A 24,540-nucleotide genomic window follows, 5' to 3' on the forward strand; every position below is an offset into this window, starting at 1 on the left:
GGCAGCACTGCCAGGGACTGGGCTGGACTGGGATCGTACTGGAAGTGACTGGGAGTGCACTGGGCTTGTACAGATATCATACTGGGATTGTACTGGGACTGTACTGGGATTGTACTGACATCATACTGGGATCGTACTGGGATCATGATGGGACTGTACTGGGTTTGTACTGACATTATTCTGGGATCATATTGCCATGCCAGGGCAGACTGTGATCGCACTGTCGGACACTGGGATCATACTGGGATCATACTGGGAGTGACTGGGACTTTACTGGCTTTCTATTGACATCCTATTGGCATCATACTGGGATTGTACTGAGTTTGTACTGACTCCATGCTGCCATCATACTGGGATCATGCTGAGATCACACTGGGAGTGAGCAGGAGCCTGGGGGGGGCAATTGAGATCATGTTAGGGGTAAATGGGATATACTGGGGTGAACTGGGATGGTGCGAGGATGGCTAGGATCATACTGGCAGTGAGTGCCACTACACTGAGGCTGACTGGGAGTGCTTGGGAGGAAATGGGATCATACTGGAAGGAACGGGAAAGATGGTGGAGGGAACTGGGGTACCCTGGGTATATACTGGGACTGACTAGAAGGGAAATGAGGGTGAAAGAGAGCAACTGGAACCATGTGGAGCACAACTGGTACATTCTGGCAGAGAGTGGGAGCACATTGGGCTCATATTTGGATCATACTGGGAGTGACTGGACTAATACTGGGAGGAACTGACTGTCACAGTGAGCACACCTTGCACATCATCCCCCATACTGGGCCTGACTGGGAGCAACTGGGAGCAAATGGCATCATACTGGGACTCACTGAGTTGATTGAGGAAGCAACTGGAACCATGCTGGAGACAGCTGGGACTAAACTGGGAGAGATTGGAAGTAAGTGGGATTATACTTGTAAAAAATGCATATTTTGTGATTGGGTTTTCCCAAATATTTAAATGAATATTATATGTCTTGTGTTAGAAAGTAATGCTGTATTAATTATCTTAAGTAGTGGGTTAAATATAGTTTTAGGTTATTAAAAAAATGTTAAAATAGAAACTATGCTTGGTAAAAGGCTTTTTTCCAAGAAATGACTTGCAGCGAGACAGCAGTCACAGGACACCTAAATCTTTCAGAGAAAAAGAATTTATTGCTCTCTTGTCAGATGAAATGAACTTCTTCCTGCCTCGAAGGCGCTGTTAGGATTCAGAGGCAGAAGGTGGCACTGACCAGACAGAATCCTGTGTTTGAATGGAATTTATGCATCATGTATGAAGTGTATGAATATGCAACAGGCTATTGTTTTTAATGGTTAATCCTGTGTTAACAGGTGTCCTTTTTCAGGCCCGGGTGTCCTTTTTCAGGCTCGTGCTGCCCAGAAAAAGGCACCCAGACATCCGTAACTCTTTGTATTTCTTGTCTCATATTGTCCTAATTCGATTTCTCCAAATTGTTATTACTCTAATTGAATTACAAGTTTTTATAACCATTTTATTACTATTAAACATGTAAAATTTTAAAAGCAAGTGATTGGCACTTTTCACAATTTTGGTAGCAGAGGATGGTTACTAACACCTCGCTGCCGGTGCTTTAGGAGAGTCAGAGTGGGGAAGGCGCGCCCTGCCCCGTTGGCAGCCTCGCTCTGTCTCCCCGAACCTCGCTCTCTTACTCCTTTACTCTCTCATCCTCTCTACCCCTCTCTTCTCTCGGGCCTGCTCCGAGCTGTGGCTGGCAGCTCCAAGCAGGGCCCTGCACCCAGGCCCTTTGCCATAAACCGCAATTCCACGCCCTGGCTGCAGAGCTCTCTCGTCTCCGTCCGTCCGGACCGTCCAACCCCTCGACACTCCTACAAACGCGCTCATCCCTTGTTTTCCCCAAACCAGGATTTCCCATTGCCAACTCCAGGGAGGCTGCGAGGAAGAGGAAGATGCCCCGGGGCACAGAGACAGATGAGGAGGAAGTCAGTGCCCCTTTCCCCTCTGTGCTGCTCCATCTCCCAGCCCAGCACGGCCCCGGCTGCAGCTCAGCCCTGGGGGATCTCCTTGCCCTTGCCTGTGGCACGGAGGCAAATCCCATCCTGTCCTTGTCCTTCCTCCCCCAGAGCAGGAGCTGAGCATGGAGAGCAGGGAGGACAAATGCCCGCGGCAGAACCTGGTGGAAGAGGCTGTTTTGAGCGGCTCCACGGCGCAGGAAGCCAACGGGGAGGAAAAGCCCCGGAGATGCCGCACGAGGAGGGGCTGCAAACGCAGCTGGCGGGGATCTGAGGGGGAAAGAGCCAGCCTGGGCCGGGAAGGCAGCCGGAGACGGAGCCAGAGCTCGGAGCTGGTGCTCCATGAGCAGCTCCATGATGGGGAGAAGCCCCACACGTGCGTGGATTGTGGGAGGAGCTTCAGGTGGAACTGCGACCTGATTGTGCACCAGAGGATCCACACTGGGGAACGGCCCTACGAGTGTGAGGAGTGTGTGAAGAGCTTCAGCCAGAGATCCAGCCTGATCAGCCAACAGAGGATCCACACTGGGGAACGGCCCTACGAGTGTGGGGAGTGTGGGAAGAGCTTCAGCCGGAGCTGCAACCTGATCAGGCACCAGAGGACCCACACTGAGGAGAGGCCCTACGAGTGTTCCAAGTGTGGGAAGAGGTTCAAGACCAGCTCCTGTCTCCTCCAGCACTATCAGATTCACACAGAGGAGAGTCCCTTCCAGTGCCGTGACTGCAGGAAGGGATTCAAGCAGAACTTCGCCCTCATCACCCACCAGCGCATCCACACTAGGGAGAGACCCTACGAGTGTGATAAATGCAGGAAGAGGTTTCAGACCAGCTCCTGTCTCCTCCAGCACTATCGGATTCACACAGAGGAGAGGCCCTTCCGCTGTCCCGACTGCAGGAAGGGATTCAAACAGAACTCCGCCCTCATCAGACACCGGCGCATCCACACTGGGGAGAGGCCCTACGAGTGTCCCCAGTGTGGGAAGAGCTTCTCCAGGAGCTCTCACTTGACCCGACACCAATGGAGGCACCACTAAGGGAAGCCCTGCGAGTGCCCCAAGTGCGGGCAGAGCTTCGTGCGCTGCTCCAGCTCCATCCCCCACTGGAGGAGGCACCTTGGGCACAGCCCTGGTCACTCACATTCCCTGTGATCCATGTTGAGAACACACCTGGCTGCTTCTCCTTTTGGTTTGGCCTTAATTTTCCTCTGCTTCACCTTCATCCTTTAAAAACACCCAAAACTGGGTCAAATGAAGCTTCGAATATATCTGAAGTTCCATAATTTTTCAGTTGTTTTAGACGGAATTTAGGATTTGGGGTCAGGTTCTGTGTGGAGTGCTGCTGTTGCCAAGAGGCAGGAATTTGATCTCACCCTTCTTGTGTTGCTAGGAACTCCTCCCCTGACCCAAACCCCAACTCCACCCTTGGGATGCCCTATAAAAACTCCACAGCCCTGCCTTTGCCCTGTCTTTGGGGGATAAGAAATGGATTCCCAAAGGATCAGCCCTTTTTCCTACTGGATTCCAAAGGATCAGCCATGTTCTCCACTGGATTCCTAGAGGATCAACCTTTTTCACTGGATTCCCAGAGGATTCTGACTGTGTCACTGGTTTTTTTGTTTGTACTACTGCATTTGTATTTTTAATTTTTCCTAATAAAGAACTGTTATTTCTACTCCCGTATCTTTCCCTGAGAGCCCCTTAATTTCAAAATTGATTAATATAATAATAGTAATTATAGTAGTAATAGTAATAATAGTAATAATAATAATAATAATAACAAAGATAATAGTAAAAGGGAGGGGGTTTTCATTTTCCATTTCAGTGGAGGCTCCTGAAATGGGGAGACACCCTCAAGGATGGGCCATGTAAAACAGTTCCTGGAATATGTAGATTAGTTTATGGATATGCATGAGGGGCCATGAATATGCAACAGGCTGATGTAATTAAAACCAGAATAGTTAGGGGTGTCCTCAAAAATAACTAGGGGGGTCTTCGTGGCCATAACAACTTTTGCTCAGTTTTCCTTGTCTCCCATGACATCAGCCTGTTGCATATTCATCGACATTTTGCATATCCGTAAAGTACTTTACATATTCCAGGAACAAAATTGGCTTCATCCTGTTTGGGGGTCCCACCTCCCTCCCACCTCAATTTGGGGGTCCCATTCCCCTCCCAGCTCATTTTTGGGGTCTCACCTCCCTCTTTTCCCCGCCCTCGCTCCCCTTTCCAATCGTTCCCCCAATCCTCTCGCTCGTGTTTGGTTTTAGGGGCTCCAGGCCCCTCCTGCTCCATTTTGGGGTCCCGACCCCGTTTTGGATTAATTTGGGGTCTCCAATCCATCCCCAGGGTCATCATCCGCCCCCCGCCCCCATATTCCACTTCTGGCAACTGATGAGTCATCAGTGAGACACGCTCTGATTGGCTGGAAATTACCCCGCGCGGTCTCTTGAGTATTTTCCGCGTGAGAGGCCTTGGTCTGTGCCTGGCAAGTGATGAGTCAGAGTCGGGCCGGGCGCTGATTAACTGAAAAATCGCTGAGCGGGGCCAGTGCTCTGAGTTTGTGCAAGCAAGTGGAACGTCATCAGTGCCGCACATTCTGATTGGTCGGGATCTGTTTTGGGGTGGAGATGGGAGGAACTGGGGTTTCTTGGGTTTTCTTAGGGTTTATTTAGGGTTTGTTTGGGGTTTATTTGGGGTTATTTATGGACTATTTGTGGTTTATCTTGGGTTTTACTCGGTTTATTTGAAATTTTTTAGGTTTATTTGGGTATATTTGGATGTATTTGGGTTTGTTTGGGCTTATTTGGAATTATTTGAGGCTCTTGGGGTTTATGTTGTTTTATATAGGGTTTTTTTTAGGTGTACTTGAAGTCATTTGCGTTTTTTTTTACTTAATTTGGGTTTTCTTTTGTTTTTTTTGGGATTATTTGGATTTGTTTGGGGTTATTTGAGGGACTTCTAAGTATTGTTTGGAGTTATTTGGGGGTTATTTCGAGTATTTTGGGGTTAGTTGGGTTATTTGGGTCATGTGGTCACCTGCAAGAAGAAGGAGTTCCACTGGGGCCCTGAGCAGCAACAAGCCTTTGCCCAGATCAAGCAGGAGATTGCTCATGCAGTTGCCCTTGGCCCAGTCAGGACAGGAGCAGAGGTGAAGAACATGCTCTACTCTGCAGCCGGGAACCATGGCTTGTCCTGGAGCCTTTGGCAGAAGGTGCCTGGGGAGACTCGAGGCCGACCACTGGGATTTTGGAGTCGAAGCTACAGAGGGTGAGAAGCCAACTACACTCCCACAGAGAAGGAAATCTTGGCTGCCTATGAAGGAGTCCAGGCTGCCTCAGAGGTGATTGGCACAGAAGCACAACTCCTCCTGGCACCCCGACTACTGGTGCTGGGGTGGATGTTCAAAGGAAAGGTTCCCACCCCCCACCACACCACTGACGCTACATGGAGTAAACGGATTTCTCTTATCCCACAGTGCGCCCGTACTGGAAACCTGAATCACCCTGGGATTTTGGAGATAATTACAAACTGGCTGGAAGGTGAGAACTTTGGTCTTACTGATGAAGAGCAACAAGAACCAGTGACATGGGCTGAAGAGGCTCCTCCCTATAACCAACTGCCCCCAGAGGAAACACGCTACGCTCTTTCCACTGACGGTTCCTGTCACATCGCAGGGATGGACCAGAAGTGGAAAGCAGCCATATGGAGCCCCACACGACAGGTTGCAGAGGCCGCTGAAGGAGAAGGTGGATCAAGTCAACTTACAGAACTCAAAGCTGTTCAGCTGGCCCTGGACATTGCTAAGGGAGAGAAATGGCCAAAGCTCTGCCTCTACACTGATTCATGGATAGTAGCCAATGCTCTGTGGGGATGGCTGGAGAGGTGGAAAAAGGCCAACTGGCAGTGTAGGTGTCATGGTTTGATGCTGGCACAATGCCAGTGTCCCCATGAAAATATATGTTCCCTGGTGTCTGCTGTGAGATGTGACCAGGAATAAGCAAAGCAGGCCCCCACGTAGAAATAAAGAAAATAAACCTTTATTAACTAAACTACAACTCTAAGTAACAAGAAACACACAGAGAAAATGAAAACTTTCCAAAAATATTTCCTCCCCCCCACCAAATTTCCAATACATCTATCCCCCAAATCACCAACTCTCGGTCCATCACCACCCTTTAGGTAATCAATTCTCAGTTCATCAAGGAGAGAGGAGTCGTTCTTGTGCCATAGGCTTCCCCAGGAAACACCATTGAAACCTTGTGTGTTTCCACGTCACTCGTGGCACCGCCTGGAGAACATCTGCCATTGTGACCTCTTCCTTCCATGTCCAGTGCTCTCACCACTGCACATGGACCAGAGCTGCTTCTAGGGTTGTCCTTTTAAGGATGCTTTGTCCCGTTCCAAAAAGGGCACAGTCTCACCTTTGGGACACCTGTGCCCCCCAAATTTCACCCCCTGGGGCCGAGGGGTATCAACACTGAACCCTCTTGGCTCTGAGCCATTGCCTCCCCCTGGATGCAGTCTCTGTGTCACAGGAAACATGGTTCTGTCCATGGCCATACAGGAAAGTCCAGCTAAGGCCACTCCATCATCTCTTCCCACCTAAGATTCTTCTCTACTCTCCTGACATCTTTCACTTGCCCAGACCTTCACACTTGCACATTTCCTTCCTCCATTTCATCTCTTATCTCTCTTCTAGGAAAGGTTTTGATCCAGGCCATATTTGATCCCAGTCCAAAGTTGATCCCTGTCCTGATTTGATCCCAGTCCAGTTTATCCCAGTCCATATTTGATTTTAGTCCATATTTGATCCCAGTCTATATAACCTCAGTCCAGTTTATCCTACATTGTAGGATTCCAATCAATAATTGATCCCAGTCCATATTTGACCCCAGTCCATATTTGATCCCAGTCCCTGTTTGATCCTAGTCCATATTTGATCCCAACCCCTATCTGATCCTAGTCCATGTTTGATCCCAGTCCGTGTTGCCCGGCACACATTCCAAAAGTCTGCAATTCCAGCTCCCAGCCAGGAAAAGATGTTCCCGCCCTTGAAGGGAAATGGAGCAAAATCCTACAGAGACATTTCCCTGCCAGCCTTCAGGACTTCAGCTCCTGGGACTGGGAATTGAAATAATAATTGGGAAATAAAATAATAAATAATCAGGGGAGGGTCTGTGGGGACAGAGGGGTCATCTAAATCGGGGCAGGGTCAATTAAATCAGGGAATGGGACAGCTAAATCAGGGCAGGGGTCAATTAAATCGGGGGAAGGGGAATTGAAACAGGGAAAGGGTAAATTAAATCAGGGGAGGGGTCAATTAAATCAGCGAAAGGTCAGCTAAATCAGGGGAGGGTCTTTGGTGGCAGGGGTCAATTAAATCAGGGGAGGGGTCAATTTAATCAGGGGAGGGTCTTTGGTGGTCACTGGGGCAATAAATCAGGGGAGGGTATTGGGTGGTCCCTGAGGCAGTTAAATATAGGCAGGGTCTCTGGTGGTCCGTGGGTCCAGGGAGACACTGAGAGAGAAACAGAGCAGGCAAAGAGAGGCAGGAGAGAAAAGGGGACACCAAGACAATGAGCTGAGAAGGCGGCACTCTGCAAACAGAACTGCAACAGACTGAACATGAACGGGAGAGAAATCAGTAAGTCCCAGAGTTTCATTTGCTGTCAAATACATCCCACACACCCAACCCCACACAATCTCCATCCCACCACTCTAATTGAGACCCCACGACTCTAAATCACCTCCCAACCTCATCTCAGCCTGATGGCTGCGGAATTGAGTGAGTTTGGCGTGGGACTGAGTTTTTTGAGGTGGGTTTGAGCTGTTTTTTGGGTAAGATTGAGCTGTTTTCACTGGGATTTCAGTGGTTTTGAGGTGACAGATCCATTTCTCTTGGCATTTGCAGTGCAAAGAGATGGAGAATAGAAAAAAATTAAGGTGAAATTAAAAGTAGAAGCAGCCAGGTGTGTTCTCAACATCGATCACAGGGAATGTGAGTGACCAGGGCTGTGCCCAAAGTGCCTCCTCCAGTGGGGGATGGAGCTGGAGCAGTGCACAAAGCTCTGCCCGCACTCGGGGCACTCGCAGGGCTTCCCTTAGTGGTGCCTCCTTTGGTGTCGGGTCAAGTTAGAGCTGTTGGAGAAGCTCTTCCCACACTGGGGACACTCGTAGGGCCTCTCCCCAGTGTGGATGCGCCGGTGCCTGACGAGGCTGGAGTTGTGCTTGAATCCCTTCCCACAGTTGGGACAGCGGAAGGGCCTCTCCTCTGTGTGAATCCGATAGTGCCGGAGGAGAATGGAGCTGGTCTGAAACCTCTTCCTGCATTTATCACACTCATAGAGCCTTTCCCCAGTGTGGATGCGCCGGTGCTTGACAAGGGCAGGGTTGTCCTTGAATCCCTTCCCACAGTCGGGGCATTGGAAGGGCCTCTCCTCTCTGTGAATCCGATAGTGCTGGAGGAGATGGGTGCTGGCCTGAAACCTCTTCCCACACTTGGAACACTCGTAGGGCCTCTCCCCAGTGTGGGTCCTCTGGTGCGTGATCAGGCCGGAGCTCTGGCTGAAGCACATCCCACACTCGGAACACTTGTACGGCCTTTCTCCAGTGTGGATCCTCTGGTGGCTGATCAGGTGGGAGCTCTGCCTGGAGCACTTCCCGCACTCCCCACACTCGTAGGGCTTCTCTCCAGTGTGGGTCCTCTGGTGGACAATCAGGTCGGAGCTCTGGCTGAAGCTCTTCCCACACTTCTCACACTCGTAGGGCTTCTGCCCAGTGTGGATCCTCTGGTGCACAATCAGGTTGCAGTTCCGCCTGAAGCTCTTCCCACACTCCACGCACGTGTGGGGCTTCTCCCCATCATGGAGCTGCTCATGGAGCACCAGCTCCGAGCTCTGGCTCCGTCTCCGGCCGCCTTCCCGGCCCAGGCTGGCTCTTTCCCCCTCAGATCCCCGCCGGCCGCGTTTGCAGCCCCTCCTCGTGCAGCATCTCCGGGGCTTTTCCTCCCCGTTGGCTTCCTGCGCCGTGGAGCCACTCAAAACGGCCTCTTCCACCATGTTCTGCCGCGGGCATTTCTCCTCCCTGCTCTCCATGCTCAGCTCCTGCTCTGGGGGAGGAAGGACAAGGACAGGATGGGATTTGCCTCTGTGCCACAGGCAAGGGCAAGGAGATCCCCCCAGGGCTGAGCTGCAGCCGGGGCCATGCTGGGCTGGGAGATGGAGCAGCACAGAGGTGAAAGGGGCACTGACTTCCTCCTCACCTGCCTCAGTGTCCCGGGGCATCTTCCTCTTCCTCGCAGCCTCCCAGGCCTTGGCAATGGGAAATCCTGGTTTGGGGAAAACAAGGGATGAGCGCGTTTGTAGGAGCGTCGGGGAATAGGACGGTCAGGATGGACGGAGACGAGAGATCTCTGCAGCCAGGGCATGGAATTGCGGTTTATTTCAAAGGGCCTGGGTGCAGGGCCCTGCTCGGAGCTGCCAGCCACAGCTCGGAGCAGGCCCGAGAGAAGAGAGGGGTAGAGAGGGTGAGAGGGTAAGAGAGTAAGACAGGCAAGAGCATGAGAGAGTAAGGTTCCCATCAGAACACTATAAATTTTTTTCAGGGTTGAATATTCTATTTCTCACCAACTAATCTAATAGAAGATACCAATCCTGCAGCATTTACATACAGCCTGTAAGAATCATTACATCACCATACTGTGTTACATTTTACACCCTAAAAACTCCTCTTTGGACCCCTTCTGCTGAGCTAGTAGGGTCTGGATCTGCCTGCAAACAGAGGGAATTGTTTCATCAAAAGGGGATTACCTTCAGTCGGGCCACATCATGGTTTCCTAGTTGTTCACTAACTGAGGTATTTCAGAGCTTGCTTTCATTTCAATCTTCCTTATACTTTCTATATTCCCAACATCTTTTGCAAGACAATCGTATTTATAAGGTTTTCCTGTTTCATCTTCCCCAACACACACTGAGTTTGAAGGTCCCTCTGCCCAAGTCCATGTCTACAAGTCACTGGCCAGCTGGGCTCCAGAAAAACCTCCCAAACACCCAGATTCAGCCCTGAAAAAGCCTCCCAGGAGTTCCCCATCCCTGGTCCTTCCCCTTTGCTGTTCAGGGATTCCCCCCTGTCCCAGCTGCTGGGGGTCACGCTTGGATTGGGGGTCCCCCTTGTGCCAGGTGCCCACCCTGCCCAGGCTGCTGGCAGTCCCAGCAATGCCAAAAGCTCCCCTCGCTTCGCTCTCCCCATTTCGGGATGCCGGGGCTGTTTGGGCTCCCGGGCTCCCTTCTCCCCTCATTCTCTGCTCTGGGCTGCAGTGGCTCCAAGGAGTCCCCCCTGCCCCTCTCCAGGCTCTTGAGGCTCCCGCCAATGGCGGCGCTCCCCCCTCTCTGGGCTCCCCACTTTGGGCTCCTGGGGGACACAGGGCTCTGCTCCTCCAGGCTGCCTCTGCCGGCAGCCGCCACCGCCACCCCCGATGTCCCCCCAAGGGGCCTTTTCCGCTCAGCCTTGGACTTCTTCATTCCCCAGACATCCCCGAAAAACCAAACCCAGGGACCCCCAGGGATATCTGGGCCGAGCTCCCCATCTCTGCTCACCAGCGCGAATGGGGGGGGCGATGATCCCACAGGTGGGGGTTGCGAATTCAGGCAGCGATCGATCACGTGGTTCCCTCAGCTCAGCCTCAATCTGCCCTTGTCCCTCCTCTTCCTCTTCCTCCCGCTCCTCCCTTTCTTTCCCCCCTCCTCCCCCCCCTCTGTCTTATCCCCACCTCCTTCCCTCGCTGCTCTCTCTCCGCCTTCATCGCCCCTCTTCCATCCCTCCCCCTTCTCCTCCACCCTTACCCGGCCTCCTTCTCCCCCTTCATCCCTGCCTTTCCCTCCCTCCTCCTCCTCCCCCAGCAGCAGCCACACCCTCGCTGCCCCGTTCCCGCAGCCCTTGCAGCCGCGGCAGGAGCGGGGATGGAGCCGGGACAGGTCGGGATGGGCAGCGCGGGGCTCTCGGCTGCTCCCAGCCGCTGCAGGCGGGGGGAACCCAGCCCGGGCCAAAGGAGAGGCAAACTGGGCAAACTGGGGTCACATCATAAAACTAACGATGTAGCAAAAAATGGAGCACAAAGAGTTATGTTAATATTAACTCCAAACCAGGAAAAACTGGAAATTCCAAAGTTTAGTGAAGCCGAGAAAAAAGAATTAAACACGACCGGAAGTGAACAAGATAAATCAGGGAAATGGAAACTTCTTGATGGAAAACAATTACTTAATAAAATGTGCTTACTAGGAAAATATTAGAAGACAGGCATCAGAAAACCCACTGGGGTATTCAAGCTTTGTGTGATCATTTTTTAAGGAACTATGGGTGCACTGGGATTTTTGGAGGAGCAAAGCAAGTAACTGAAAGATGCTTAATTTGCCAAAGGATAAATAAAAGGTGATGAGAAAAACATTAGAAGGTCGTGAGTTAGTGCGTTGGCCATTTCAAAGTATCCAAGCAGAAGTTTACATTTGTTAGTCTCGGATTTATTTGTAAAAACATCCCGTTAAAACCTAGAACAGAATATGCCATATGTTAGTCAGGAGATTTGAGGAGAATAAAAATCTTTGAAGTATCAGAAACACCCGAGACAAAACAAGAAAAGAAAAAGGGGAAATGAAAGGGAAGGGAACAAGAGGAAAAATCAGAAAGAGAGTGGGATCCTCTGCAGGTCTTGCCCCCTCCATTCACGGCCCAGGCGCCTGTCCCGGGTCCCGGCTCGCTGCCCGCCTCAGCTCCGCCTGCCCCGGTTTCCATCCCAGGTGCGGCCTCACTGCCCAGGGCAGCTCCACCTGCCCGGCGCTGTCGCTCAATTTGTGTGCCCTGCTCCCACTGCCTGGCCCGTGGCCACTCTGCCGGCCATGCTGGGGAAGATGGGGGTTGCTTTGTCCTGCTGCCTGCTCCGAGGTCACCGCGCCCACCGCACCCAGGGGGGTCCCAGCCATCCCATCCCCGGCTGCCCTGCCTGTGCCACCTGTGCTGGGCACCGCCGCTGCTGCCGGGCTCTCCCACCTGCCTTTGCTCTGCCAGGAGCTGCCGGATCAGCCGCCATCAGCCATGTGGGGGCTACCCACGCTCCGGCTCGGGCTCCACGGCAAGATCCCCCTCTGGCGATTTCGGCAGCAGACCCTGCCCACACTCCCACCGAGCCTCAGCAGGATATCCTCCCCTCACCCCGTCCTGCTCTGAGGTACGTCCCCTTGGTAACCACAGCTCCGGCTGTTCAGGGAAACTCTCTCCCTCTACAGGAAGCACCTTATTGAAACACTAGGAGCACAGTTAAAAGACAGCCCTCTCCAAATTCTTTCCCAAAACACGGGAGAAAGGCTATAGAAGGTAAAAAAGTGAAAGAGTTAGATGAAGGGATTGCTCTATTTCCGTTCAGAGAGGTTCCCATGGGAGGGATGCGCTGCCCCGCCCCGCGGGAGCCACCAGCGCCCCTGCCGGCCGTGCCCGGAACTGCACCCAAGGGGAAAGCGCCGCAGCCCAAAGGCCGGGACTGGGTCCGGGCTCTGTTTGCTGTCAGTGCCACAGCTGTTGGTGTTTGTTTGCTTTATTATACACACTAGTAAAGAACCGGTATTCCTATTCCCATATCTTTGCCTGAGAGCCCTTGATTTCACTAGTCTCAAAATGAAGAGGGAGGCGGTTTCCATTCTCCATTCCAAGAGAGGCTTTTTCTGCCTTCCCGAGCAGACACCTCTCTTGTAAAGCAAGACAAGCACCCACAGGCACTGAGGGGGGCTGCAGGAGGGGCACAAGAAGGCCCTGCAGCACTTGGGCACAAGGGCACAGCAGGTGAGTGCAAGAACGGAGCAGCAAAAGGCCAAGCTGAAGGCAAAGGCCAGGGCACAGTTCCTACAGCCCCTGAGGGATCAACCCCAGGGCCCAAGGGGGCCCCAGCACCCAGGGCACGGGCTCGGCCACAAGCACCTGGCAGAGGCATTGCCCTCCTCACCAGGGGAGAGCCCACCCAAACAGCCCCTGGCAAGGAACCAGGGCTCCAGCTGCAGGGCACAAGGACACTGCAAGCACAGACAGCAGCACCCTCAGGACCAGCAAGTCCACCCCTTGATGGACACGGATTGGCTGGGCTGTCACAGCTCCCATCACACCAGGGACCCTCCACACTGCAGCCCTTGAGAACATTCAGGGTGGGTCTGCATGGAGAGGAGGCATTTTCTGATGGACACAGGGGCCTCTCAATCTACTTGGAATCTTAGATCTAAGGTGGGAAAATGCTAAAAATATCTTTGATTTTTCATGGGATTACTGGGAAAGATGTGTGGTTTTATTCAACCACTATTAGCAGATGTGGGCGACGGGTTTGAAATGCATGAATTTTTATTCATTATTGTTATTATGGTTTACTGGGAAGGGATTTGATTGCTAAACTCAGAACTCAAATTAATTCAATTAAAAGGTGATACAGAGGGCGGTTCTCTTGTACCTCTGTGTCAAATTCTGGGAAGGCCTATGCTGAGATGAACCCAGAAGTTCTGGCAGCCCCAGGGAAAGAGGGAAAATTAGATATGGAATCTCTCCAAAGCACTCCGAACCAACCAGGACAAGTGGTGTCTAAAAGCAACACCCTGTTCCAGGGGAGGGAAGGAAGGGGAATCAGACACAGCGCCGGTCACCGCCCCATGCTCAGCACAGCCCGCCCAGCTGTGGGTGCCTGTGAGAGCCTGGCACTGAAATGCCCTGAGCAGGAAGGCTTCAATATCTTCTGCTGACACCATGGCACCTAACAGGGGGGCAAAAGCAATTCTCACTGCTTCAGCAACCACTGGAGCAGATATCAAGGCATGTTCTCCCACAGGAAGCTGGGCTGGCACACAGCCTGCCCTGGCACTTTGCTGCTGCCAACACCCAGCCAGGACATCGGCTCCTGCCTAAGGAGTGCAAAGCAGCACCACTGGTGGCCAAGGGGCCCATGCCAAGTGTCCCTGAGGCCACAAACAGCCGCCAGCACAGCTCAACACGGGGGACCCCTCAGCCTGGCCTCAAGGGCTCTGAAGCCCCGCAGATTTGCACTTCCCGCCTGCAGCAGGAGGATGGGAGGCCGCCCCTGAGCCTGCCCTGAAGGCAACGCAGCAGCAGCCAGGGCTCCACAGCGGGCCAAGCCCCTGCGCCTGCCCACAGATCCTCGCCTGGAATCCTCTGCAATCCTGGCCACCCTCCTCTGCCATCTCCAGCCACTGGGGCCAAGCCTTGCTGCCACTGCTGCAGCTTCAGCGCTGGCTGGGCCTGCACTGCCACAGCTGCTGGGGAACACCACGGCACAATTCCACTCTGGGGCTCACTGACACCCACACTCTGGGCTGCCTGCCATTGCACTGCTGCAAAATGCACCGAGTTTGGTTCTTTTAAATCTTATTCCTCTTCTCAAGCTTGGTTTGTCTTTGCCTTGAGGAAAGGAATTTTAAAGGTTTTATTTAAGAGGTGTTACACTGCTCAATGGAGATGAGTTTAACATCTCAACAGACTGGGAATAGCACAAAAGACACCCACAGAGATAACGACCAGCAACAAAACATCAACATTGCCCAGCAGCAGGAAGAGAAGCTTCATTCCAGGCAGCCTGCAGAGCAGCTTTAGAAATGCAAATGAACACTGCTGGGCAAAGTGTGGACAATGCACCTGGGTCTCTTGCCTGGGGCAGGAATTGGGCTGATTCCCTCTGCCCCTCACCCCAAGCTCTGCCTGCTGGCACTGATGGAATTTGCACAGCTCAAGGCAGAGCCCAGGGGGAGGATATCTGACCCTGCAACACAAACAGGTGAAGCTGCAACGGGAAACAGCAAATGGAGAATGTTGGGAAAACTTCATTAAATAAATGGGGGAGGAATCATCCCTCTGCCCACTCCAACATGTGCTGTCACTGTCTGTGTTCTATAGGGTGTATCAGAGCACTGAGATATTCTTGCTGCCACAAGTTCAGGGAAATCAGTTGGGAATCCAAGTATTTCATGATTCAGTTAGAGAAAAGTGGTAAATTGATGAAGTCTTGGCTGAAGGGAGCACCCAAAATGGGGAAAAGATGAACGGCCACCAGAACAAATCCTACAACACCATGGACCAGCCTCTGGGAACCCAAACCAATTCATATCAGGAGCCACAGAACCCATTTCTCCTTTCAATGGCATCATTAGATTACAAGCTGTCCTCGCAATAACCAACCAGACAGCTCCAGCTCCTGACCTTCCTGCCGAGCAATCCACTGAAATGAGGAACACAACACTTAACCATGGGATGGGATCAGATCATCTGTTAGCAGAAAAAGGAAGAGTTTGCGGAAAATTAAATTACTCAAACTGGTCTTGGCAAATAGATGACAAAGGAAAAGGGGAGAAAAAAAAAAAACGGAAAAAATCCCCAGCCCATGTACCAGTCCAAACGTGGAAAGGATGGGAATGGGACACGGTTTTGTGGCTCCCTGGCAGACCATGGGTTAAACGAATGCTGTTTCTCCTCTGATGTGCTGCAGCAACTCTCATCTTTTTACCAGGCTCCACACCTTGAGAGTGCAGCTCATTCAGCTGCTGAGCGAAGGGTCAGGGACTCGTAGATAAGGAAGTAACGGGAGAAACCACCAGCTTCAATAAATGTTCCTAACACACACTGCTGCTCAGACAAAGTCTCGCTGAATTTCTGAAGTTCCAAAAGGAAAAAGACCTAACAGACCCATGAATATCGGCTGTTATGCAAAAGTGGGGATGCACATTAACGAGGACATGCAGTTGGCGGATCGGGAGGTCTGAACCTTCCAAGGACCTCAGCCAGGGGGCAAAGGGAGAGGGAGATGAGGCCGGGAAAATGAGGATAAAAAGGAGGCTGCGAACTACAACAATGGCAGAGAGCGCACGGCAAATGCCCCACGGCCTGTCCCGCTGCTCAGCAATAAAGTCACTTTTGCAGGACTCCTCTGTCTCCTCTGGGAACAGAAACCTCCGGCCACGGGAATTTCCCCGCACAGCCCCGGGCACGGGGCAGCCCCCTCTGTCCCAGCCACAGCAACCGGGCCGAGCCAGCGCTGCTCCGGCAGCGGCTCCTGCCGAGGCAGCGGCCGCAAGGAGACCGCGGGCAGCCGCTCCCGCAGCGCCCTCACGCCAGCGGCAACACGGGCCGGACGCGGCACAACGAACCCGCCCGAGCCCCCGCACAACCCAGCGCAGCTCCCATCTGCGCTGCGGCCGCCTCCAAGCTCCGCCGCCGCCTCACCGCGCTCCGGCCGCTGCCGCCGCTCACGGGACCGCACACACACTCCGACAATGGCGCCGCTGCCCAGCCACGGCCGCCCTCAGCCCGCCACCGGGGCCTTGCTCTGCCCCACTGCCACCAATCAGCGCGCCACAATCACGACTGACGGCACCATCGCCCAATCCCAGCCAGGGGCGGGCTCTGCACACGGCACAGCCCCGCCCCGCGCTCTCCGGGCCCCCCGGGCTGCGTGAGGACGGAGCCGGAGCTGAGGAACAGCCCTGGAACGGGCCCGGGCCCGAGCAAGATTGAGCTGAAAACGCAAACAAACTTCTCCGCACCTCCCGCCACGGCTTTCCCGGCACTGCGGCTCCGGTGTCTCCGGCTCAGCGGAAAGCCCTCAGTTTTCCTACCCCTAATTAGGCGCATTATTGCACCGCTTTAATTAACCGCAAGAATAGGAAAACTGCTGAAGCTCTGTGGATGTGTGGGGGAAGGGAGAGATTTCTGACAGAAAACTCCAAAATCGCAGAGCAGGCTAGTGAGAACTAAGTGAAGACCCTTAAATCCACTTTTCCTCCCATGCCTCCATTGTGAAAAATGCCCATCAGTTTAAGAAAAAATAAAATTTAATGGTAATAAAATGGTCATAAAAATAGGAATATAATTAGAGTAATAAAAATTTCAACAATTAAAGTAGGACAATACGAGACAATAAGAAGTAAGTTACGGAGGACCGGGTACCTTTTATGGGTAAAATAAGCCCGAAAAAGGACACCGGTTAACAGAGGATTAACCTTTAAAGACAACAGCCTGTTGCATATTCATACACTTCATACATGATGCATAAATTCCTTTCAAACAAAGGATTCTCTCTGGTCAGTGTTATGAACAAAATTCGGGTAATATTTTTTTTGTGAGAAAAAGTTGCAAAAAAGGCAGCCAGAGCACTAGCTGCCCAAGTTCTTCGTGTTTTGTTACTGTAATCACGGGTCGTTCAGGCTAATCGCTCCTTTTGTATCAGCAGAGCCTCGCCCGAGGCTAAGGTGTTCTTTTCCCAGAAGGGTGAAGAGACCTGAGAAGGTGAGGGGGGCTATGCAAAGTGACTCCAAGACCACAATGCAGCATGGGTCCCCCGCTGTACGGAGAAAACCCCAAAACCACGAGCCACCTAAGAATTGAGAGACTGGAGTGATGTCTGGACGTGAGGAGCCGAATGCTGAGCCTGCAGAGACGCGGAACACCTTCGGACCCTCTCGCCCTGACCATGAGAGACGACCCCGGCGGTGAGACCAGGCCAACTGAGCCGGCAAAAGTACCACCTGACGGGGAATCACGCCCTAAAGGCTCCCACGAGGACTGGATTCCCCCAGCTCTGCCCCTTGTGGACAGAGCTGCGCACATCCTCCTCCTCTGAGTCGCCCTGGGAGACGACGGGACCTGCAGACCCGCCGAGCCACCCAATCCTGAGCTGATCACTTTCAATAAAGGCATTAAAAAGGAGAAGAAGTCTCCTGGCCCTGTTTATTTCAGCTGGGGACTCGTCCGGGATAGCCACGCCGCAAGAGGACTCAGGACTGGCCATCTTGGATCTTCAGAGGACAGCTGGCTACTAGGACCAGGGATCGGCTCAGGAGAGCGACGCAGAGGAGCACCGGAGCACCGGACTGGTGAGAAATCCGGTGGCGGGAGTGGGAGACGTGCGCATGTGTGTGTGAGTGAGACGAGGGCCGGCAGCTGGACCTTCGAAGCGAGTGGGACCCCTCAGTACTGCGTTTCCGGTTTTTCGCGAGAAACCCGGCCAGGAACAGGGGGAAGCGAGTGGACTTAGTGTGAGTGAAGTCATCTCCCAAGGGGGAATAAAGGGCCCCCCCACTCCGGGCGTGCGGAGTTAATTACTGTGTATGAGTGGCACGCACCCCAAAGTCCTGACAAAGGGAGGTCAGGCACTTTTGTAAGTCTCGAGAAGGATTCGCATAAGATTTGTCAGTCCCGAGAAGGATTCGGGTGTTTTCACAAGCCCTGCAGGCAAAGTAAGTCCTGACAAAGGGAGTCAGGCACAAACCCCAGCGAAGGAGGCTGTGGTTTGCTTTTAAGTCCTGATACGGTGAAGCCTAAAAATTGGCGAGTTAGGCAAACTAAAAATCAGGCAGTTGTTTTTCCTGACTGAGGGAGTCAGGCACGACCCAGATTCTTAGGCCGAGGCTTCGTGTGTTCAAGTCCCGATAGATGTAAGACCTGACGTGGGGAAAGTTGGGCAATCAAGAGATTGGGCAGTTGTTTCAGTATAAAGTCCTGAGCATCAGGCAGAAATTTGAAGTTCAGTGGAGGAGGCTGAAGCTCCTCAAACAAGGTTTTTTTGAAACTACCGGTCAGTTGAGGCACCTTTGAGACTTTTTTATTGAGACCTGCAAAAATGGGATGTTGTAATAGTAAAAAGACCGGCAAGAAACTGAGGTATATACATCCCAATAGTCCCTTAGGAGAACTGTTAGTGAAATGGGATTCTATAGAGGCCACGGAGGGATTAGATAAAGTGAAAATGATCCATTATTGTATGGAAGTGTGGCCAGAATTAGAACTGCAAGGGGGATGGCCTTGGTGTGGGACAAAGGATAAGTGGATGTGCCAACTATTAAATAATTATCTGACAGCTCGAAGAGATACTGATCCTGAGCAATTATTGTATGTGGCTTGCTGGGTAAAGAGCGCTGTTGAGGATGAAGGGGTGCGAATTTGTAAGGTACAGAGGAAGAAAGAAGGGAATGAAGGAGGGGATGATAGAACTAGTAAAAGATGGGACCCCCTGGATTATTTGCCTCCTTCTGCCCCTCCACCTTATAATCCTCTTCTTCAAGCACCTCAAATGGCAGGTCCGGTTCCTCCCCCGGCTGCCATTCCACTACCACCTGCTCAAACTCCTCCTTCTACCTCTTCAGCTTCCGCTATGATAAACCCAGTATCCCCTCCAACCACTCCCTCACCGCCCCCTTCAGCTCCTCCACTTCCTTCTGCATCACCACAAGCGCCTACTCCACCTGCTGCATTCTCCACCCCTTCTCCAGCTCCGCTTAATATTCACTCAGGCTCTTCTCCCCCTCCTATTGCTGTCCCTTTACCTCCTCCTAGTTGGGACACCAATGCCTCCTCGCCCTGTAAACAGCTATCAGCAAATACACCTGCTGATGGGCAGGAAGTTCACGGTAACCCAGAAATCCCTCAAAGCAGTTTGGCATCTGAAGATGGGCCGTACTGTAGCACCAGATCCAAGACCTCCAAGGCGGAGAGACTCTTTCCCCTCAGAGAGGTTCCTATGGGAGGAATAGCGGGAGGTGTTGGCTTTGTGAATGCTCCCCTAACTGCTTCTGAGGTGAGAGGATTCAAGAAAGAGTTGGGGCATTTAGTGGAGGACCCAGTGGGCATAGCCAACCAAGTGGATCAATTTCTAGGTCCAAATATCTACACCTGGGGGGAGATGAATTCCATCCTGAGTATATTATTTTCCCCAGAAGAGGTCCAGATGATTAGGGCGGCTGGCATAAGAATATGGGAGAAAGATAACAGTCCAGGACCCCAGGTGCCAACAGGTGAACAGAAATTGCCACTAACGGATCCCAGCTGGAACCCTAATCAGGAGGAGGGGAGGAAGGCCATGAGGGAATATAGGTCTTTGATGATACGGGGTATCAAAGAGTCAGTTCCCAAAGGAACTAACACCCAATTGGCATTTGAGGGTGCGCAAGAAAAGGAGGAAGCTCCTGCTGCCTGGCTTAATCGCCCAAGGCGGAACTTCCAGTTGTACTCTAGAATAGACACAGACACCCCAGAAGGTCAAATGCTGCTAAAAGTCGAATTTGTTACCAAATCTTGGCCTGATATAAGGAGAAAGCTGGAAAAGATGGAAGAGTGGCAAGAGAAGGACATAAATGAATTGTTAAAAGAGGCATTGAAGGTGTATTTAAGGAGGGAGGAAGAAAAAGCAAAGGCCAAGGCTAAGATTATGGTTGCAGTAGCTAGAGAAAGTGCAGGGTGGGCAGGTCCACCATCAGGAAGAGGCAGAGGTAGGCCAGTACTGACAGGTGCACAAAGGATGGAGAGACCTCAAGTCCCTTTGAGAGGACGACAGTGTTATTACTGTGGGGAGGCAGGACACACCAGGAGGTTTTGCAAAAAGCTCAGTCTCGATGAGGCAATAGCCAAGCAACAGGATAATTTAGGAAGGATTCTTAAGGGGGAGGACTAGGGGTGTCAAGGGCTTTTTACTATAGGGGACCTGATGAAACATCTAGAAGAGCCCTTGGTAAATTTTGAAGTGGGACCCCTAAATGAGGAATTTGAATTTTTGGTTGATACAGGGGCAGATAAGTCCTGTCTCAACAAAATACCACAAGGTATGGAAATTGGGAGAAAATTTTGTGAAGTATTCGGTGCGGAGGGGAGACCATTTAGAGCATCGGTAATTGAAGAAGTGAAAATAATTGGAAACTCAAGGCAATGTGAAGCTAATTTTCTTTATCTGCCTAACTTAGAAAAAAGTTTGTTAGGAAGGGATCTGCAAGTTCATTTGGGGGTTGGGATTGTTCCAAGGGAAGGGAGGATGGTAGTACAAGTGATGAAGCTATCTCAAGGAGATGTTGCAGAGATAAATCCTGAGGTATGGGCTGAGGGGGGGAAGAGAGGCTTATTAGACATTCCACCGATAACAATAAAAATGCAGGATGATACCTCACCCATACGTGTTAAACAGTATCCGATTTCCCTAGAAGGAAAGAAGGGGCTTGCAATAGTCATTGAACAACTATTGCAAGAGGGAATTTTAGAACCCTGCATGTCACCACATAATACCCCTATACTGGCAGTTAAAAAGGCTGAAGGGAAATATAGGCTGGTGCAAGATTTGAGGGAAGTCAACAAAAGAACCATTGCCAGACATCCAGTTGTGCCCAACCCATATAGTCTCTTAAGCAGAATTCCAAGAGAACATGCTTGGTTCACTGTCATAGATTTGAAGGATGCTTTCTGGGCGTGTCCTCTGGCAACAGAAAGTAGGGATTGGTTTGCCTTTGAATGGGAGGACCCGAGTACGAAAAGGAGACAACAGCTAAGGTGGACCCGATTACCACAGGGGTTCACTGAATCCCCCAATCTCTTTGGACAAGCTTTAGAGAGTTTGTTGGAACAATTTGTCCCTGAACAAGAAGTGCAGATCCTGCAGTATGTTGATGACCTGATGGTATCAGGAAAGGAAAAAGATCAGGTCAGACAAACTAATATTAAACTTTTGAATTTTCTAGGGGAGAAAGGACTAAAAGTTTCCCAAGGGAAACTACAATTTGTGCAATCAGAAGTAACATACTTGGGGCACATAATAGGGGGAGAGTATAAGAAATTAAGTCCTGACAGAATTTCAGGTATTTTAGCTCTCCCGGCCCCAAAAACGAAAAGAGATGTGAGAAAACTCCTGGGCTTGTTTGGGTATTGTAAGTTATGGTTAGACCAATACACACAGAGTGTGAAATTTCTGTACAATAAACTAGTGGATCCAGAACCCCTAATTTGGACAGCTGAAGATGATCAACAATTGGAAAACTTAAAAAAGCAAATTGTCTTCTGCCCCGGTCTTAAGCTTACCAGACCTCAGGAAGGGCTTTAACCTGTTTGTGAGTGCAGAAGGAGGTATAGCCTATGGAGTATTAACTCAAGAGTGGGGAGGGTGCAGGAAACCTGTGGCGTACATATCCAAATTGTTAGATACAGTGGCTAGAGGCTGGCCAGTTTGTATACAGGCAGTAGCAGCAACCGCAGTTCTGATAGAGGAGACTCAAAAATTGACCTTACAAGGAAAAATTAAAGTGCATACTCCTCATGATCTTAGGGCAGTACTGAGACAGAGAGCTCCGCAGTGGTTAACCGATGCTAGAATATTAAAATATGAGATAATACTAATGAATACAGAGGACTTAGAATTTATCACATCAAATGCCCTCAATCCAGCACAATTCTTAATGGGAGAGCCTATAGAGAATTTAGAACATGATTGTCTTGAATTGGTTTATCTCCAAACAAAAGTAAGAGAAGATTTGGAAGATCAGCCTCTAGCAACTGGAAGAAGCTTATTCATAGATGGCTCTTCGAGGGTAGTTAATGGAAAAAGAGCTTCAGGTTATGCCATTATAGATGGAGAAACATTACAAATTGCAGAAAAAGGGAAGCTATCCCCAAATTGGTCAGCCCAAAGTTGTGAAATTTATGCCCTGAAAAGGGGACTGGACTTACTGGAGGGGAACCGGGGAACCATTTATATGGACTCCCAATATGCATATGGGACAGTTCACACATTTGGGAAAATATGGGAGGAACGTGAGTATTTAAGTTCAAAGGGAAAGAGCTTAGCCCATGAGAACCTAGTCCGATCAGTACTAGAAGCCCTACATAAACCTACAGAAATAGCAGTGGTCTGTATAAAAGGGCACCAAAGAGGAGACAGTTTAGAAGTTAGGGGAAACCGACTGGCTGATCAGATAGCCAAAGAAGCAGCTTTAGAACCAGGGGATCCAGTAAAAATTTTAAAGACAAAAATAACGCCTGAAGAAGGAGAAGAACCTGTATTTAGTGAAGAAGAATTAGAAGCAATAAAAGATTTAAAGTTACATCAAGGACAACAGGGGGAGTGGGTAACCTCAGATGGACGGGTATTTTTGAATAAAGCACTGGCTCGGACAGTGCTAACAGAACTACATAAATTAACTCACTGGGGAGTCCAAGGACTATGTGATCATTTCCTAAGAAATAACCTATGCATCGGTGTATATAGCCTGGCCAAGGCTGTTACCAGAGGGTGTGTCATTTGTCAAAAAGTGAACCAGAAAGTTATGAGAAAAATAGCACCTGGAGGAAGGGAATTAGCCCTGAGACCCTTCCAAAGCATACAGATAGATTTCACTGAGATGCCCCCAGTACAAGGGTACAGATATTTACTGGTTATAGTTGATCATCTCACACACTGGGTAGAAGCCTTCCCAACCAGGAGGGAAACGGCTCAAGTCGTGACAAAAGCAATCCTAGAGAACATTATCCCCAGATATGGTATGGTGAACACCATAGATTCAGACCGAGGTCCACATTTTGTGTCCCAAACATTACAAAATATAATTGGAGCTTTAGGAATAAAATGGAGGTTGCATACTCAATGGCACCCCCAGAGTTCTGGGAGGGTGGAGCGAATGAACAAAACTCTCAAAAATGTGTTAACTAAATTGATTGAAGAAACAAAATGAATTGGCTGAAGTGTTTGCCCCTAGCGCTATTGCGCATCAGAACAAGACCTCGGGCTGACATAAGAATTTCACCTTATGAAATGATGTTTGGGCTGCCATTCTTGTTAACACCTTATAGCACAGGAGACTATCTGGAAGGGGAAGAAGCTACCAGAAAGTATTTAGAAATAATTGGAAGAACTCTGGAGGGACTTAGAAAGAAAGGATACCTTCCCCAAACTTCCCCTCTCGACACAAAAGTTCACAACATTAGCCCAGGAGATTGGGTTTTGATAAAATCATGGAATATGGGAACATTAACGCCTAAATTTGAAGGCCCCTTCCAGGTGCTCCTGATCACTAATTCAGCTGTGCGGACCAAAGAAAAAGGTTGGACTCATATTACAAGAATAAAAGGGCCAGTGTCACCCCCAGGTACAGGACCAGATCCAACATCAGCTTCCTCTGGCATTGGACCAGAGTCCACACCACTCTCGCCCCCCGGCGCTGGACAAGATTCATCTGCTTCACAAGCTAAATCACCTGAGTGTACTGTGGTAAAGGGACCAAAGGATTTAAAGTTGACTCTCAGAAGGAAGAGTCAAATAGACTGAACTGTGTGAAAAAAATTGGTATCAAGAGTTCTAATATTGCTTAAAATGTTTCAAAACTGTTATGTGTAAACTATGTTGGGAAAAAGTTTAAGACTGTAAATAAGTAATTCTGGTTAAGTTCCCCAATTTAATTCTAAAGACTCCAGGTTAATCCTCTACAGAGCACTCCCCTGGGAGGGGAAACCAAAATTGGTAGGGAACAGACCAAGAGGGGTTTAACCAGAGAAGCGGGTAGAAGGGACTCTAAAGAGCTTGGAAGCTTTTCCTCAGTAAAATTCCCCAAGAGGCAAGGCCGGGTGGGCAGGCTGTGCAAGATGACCCATACCGGACTCTTGGGAAGGGTAGTACTGATGGCTCTGATTGCTGGTGGTGCTCTAGGAAGCCCAGCTGAGCGGTGCAGTGAATGCTACCAATCCCTCTATAAGGAGGAAATGAGCTCCTTGTCG

At 50.6% G+C, this 24,540-nt stretch overlaps 2 pseudogenes; one reads left to right on the top strand and one right to left on the bottom strand.

Moving 5' to 3' along the window:
- Window positions 1–1,930: 1,930 nt before the first annotated feature.
- LOC128945567 (zinc finger protein 208-like) overlaps window positions 1,931–24,540 on the top strand; it is a 324,996-nt pseudogene continuing 302,386 nt past the window's right edge.
- LOC128945474 (zinc finger protein 208-like) overlaps window positions 8,061–24,540 on the bottom strand; it is a 73,075-nt pseudogene continuing 56,595 nt past the window's right edge.

This window comes from Melozone crissalis, unplaced genomic scaffold (assembly GCF_028551555.1).
Source record: "Melozone crissalis strain CALT ecotype California unplaced genomic scaffold, PUWL_Pcris_2 ptg000066l_1, whole genome shotgun sequence".
Lineage (NCBI taxonomy): Eukaryota > Metazoa > Chordata > Aves > Passeriformes > Passerellidae > Melozone > Melozone crissalis.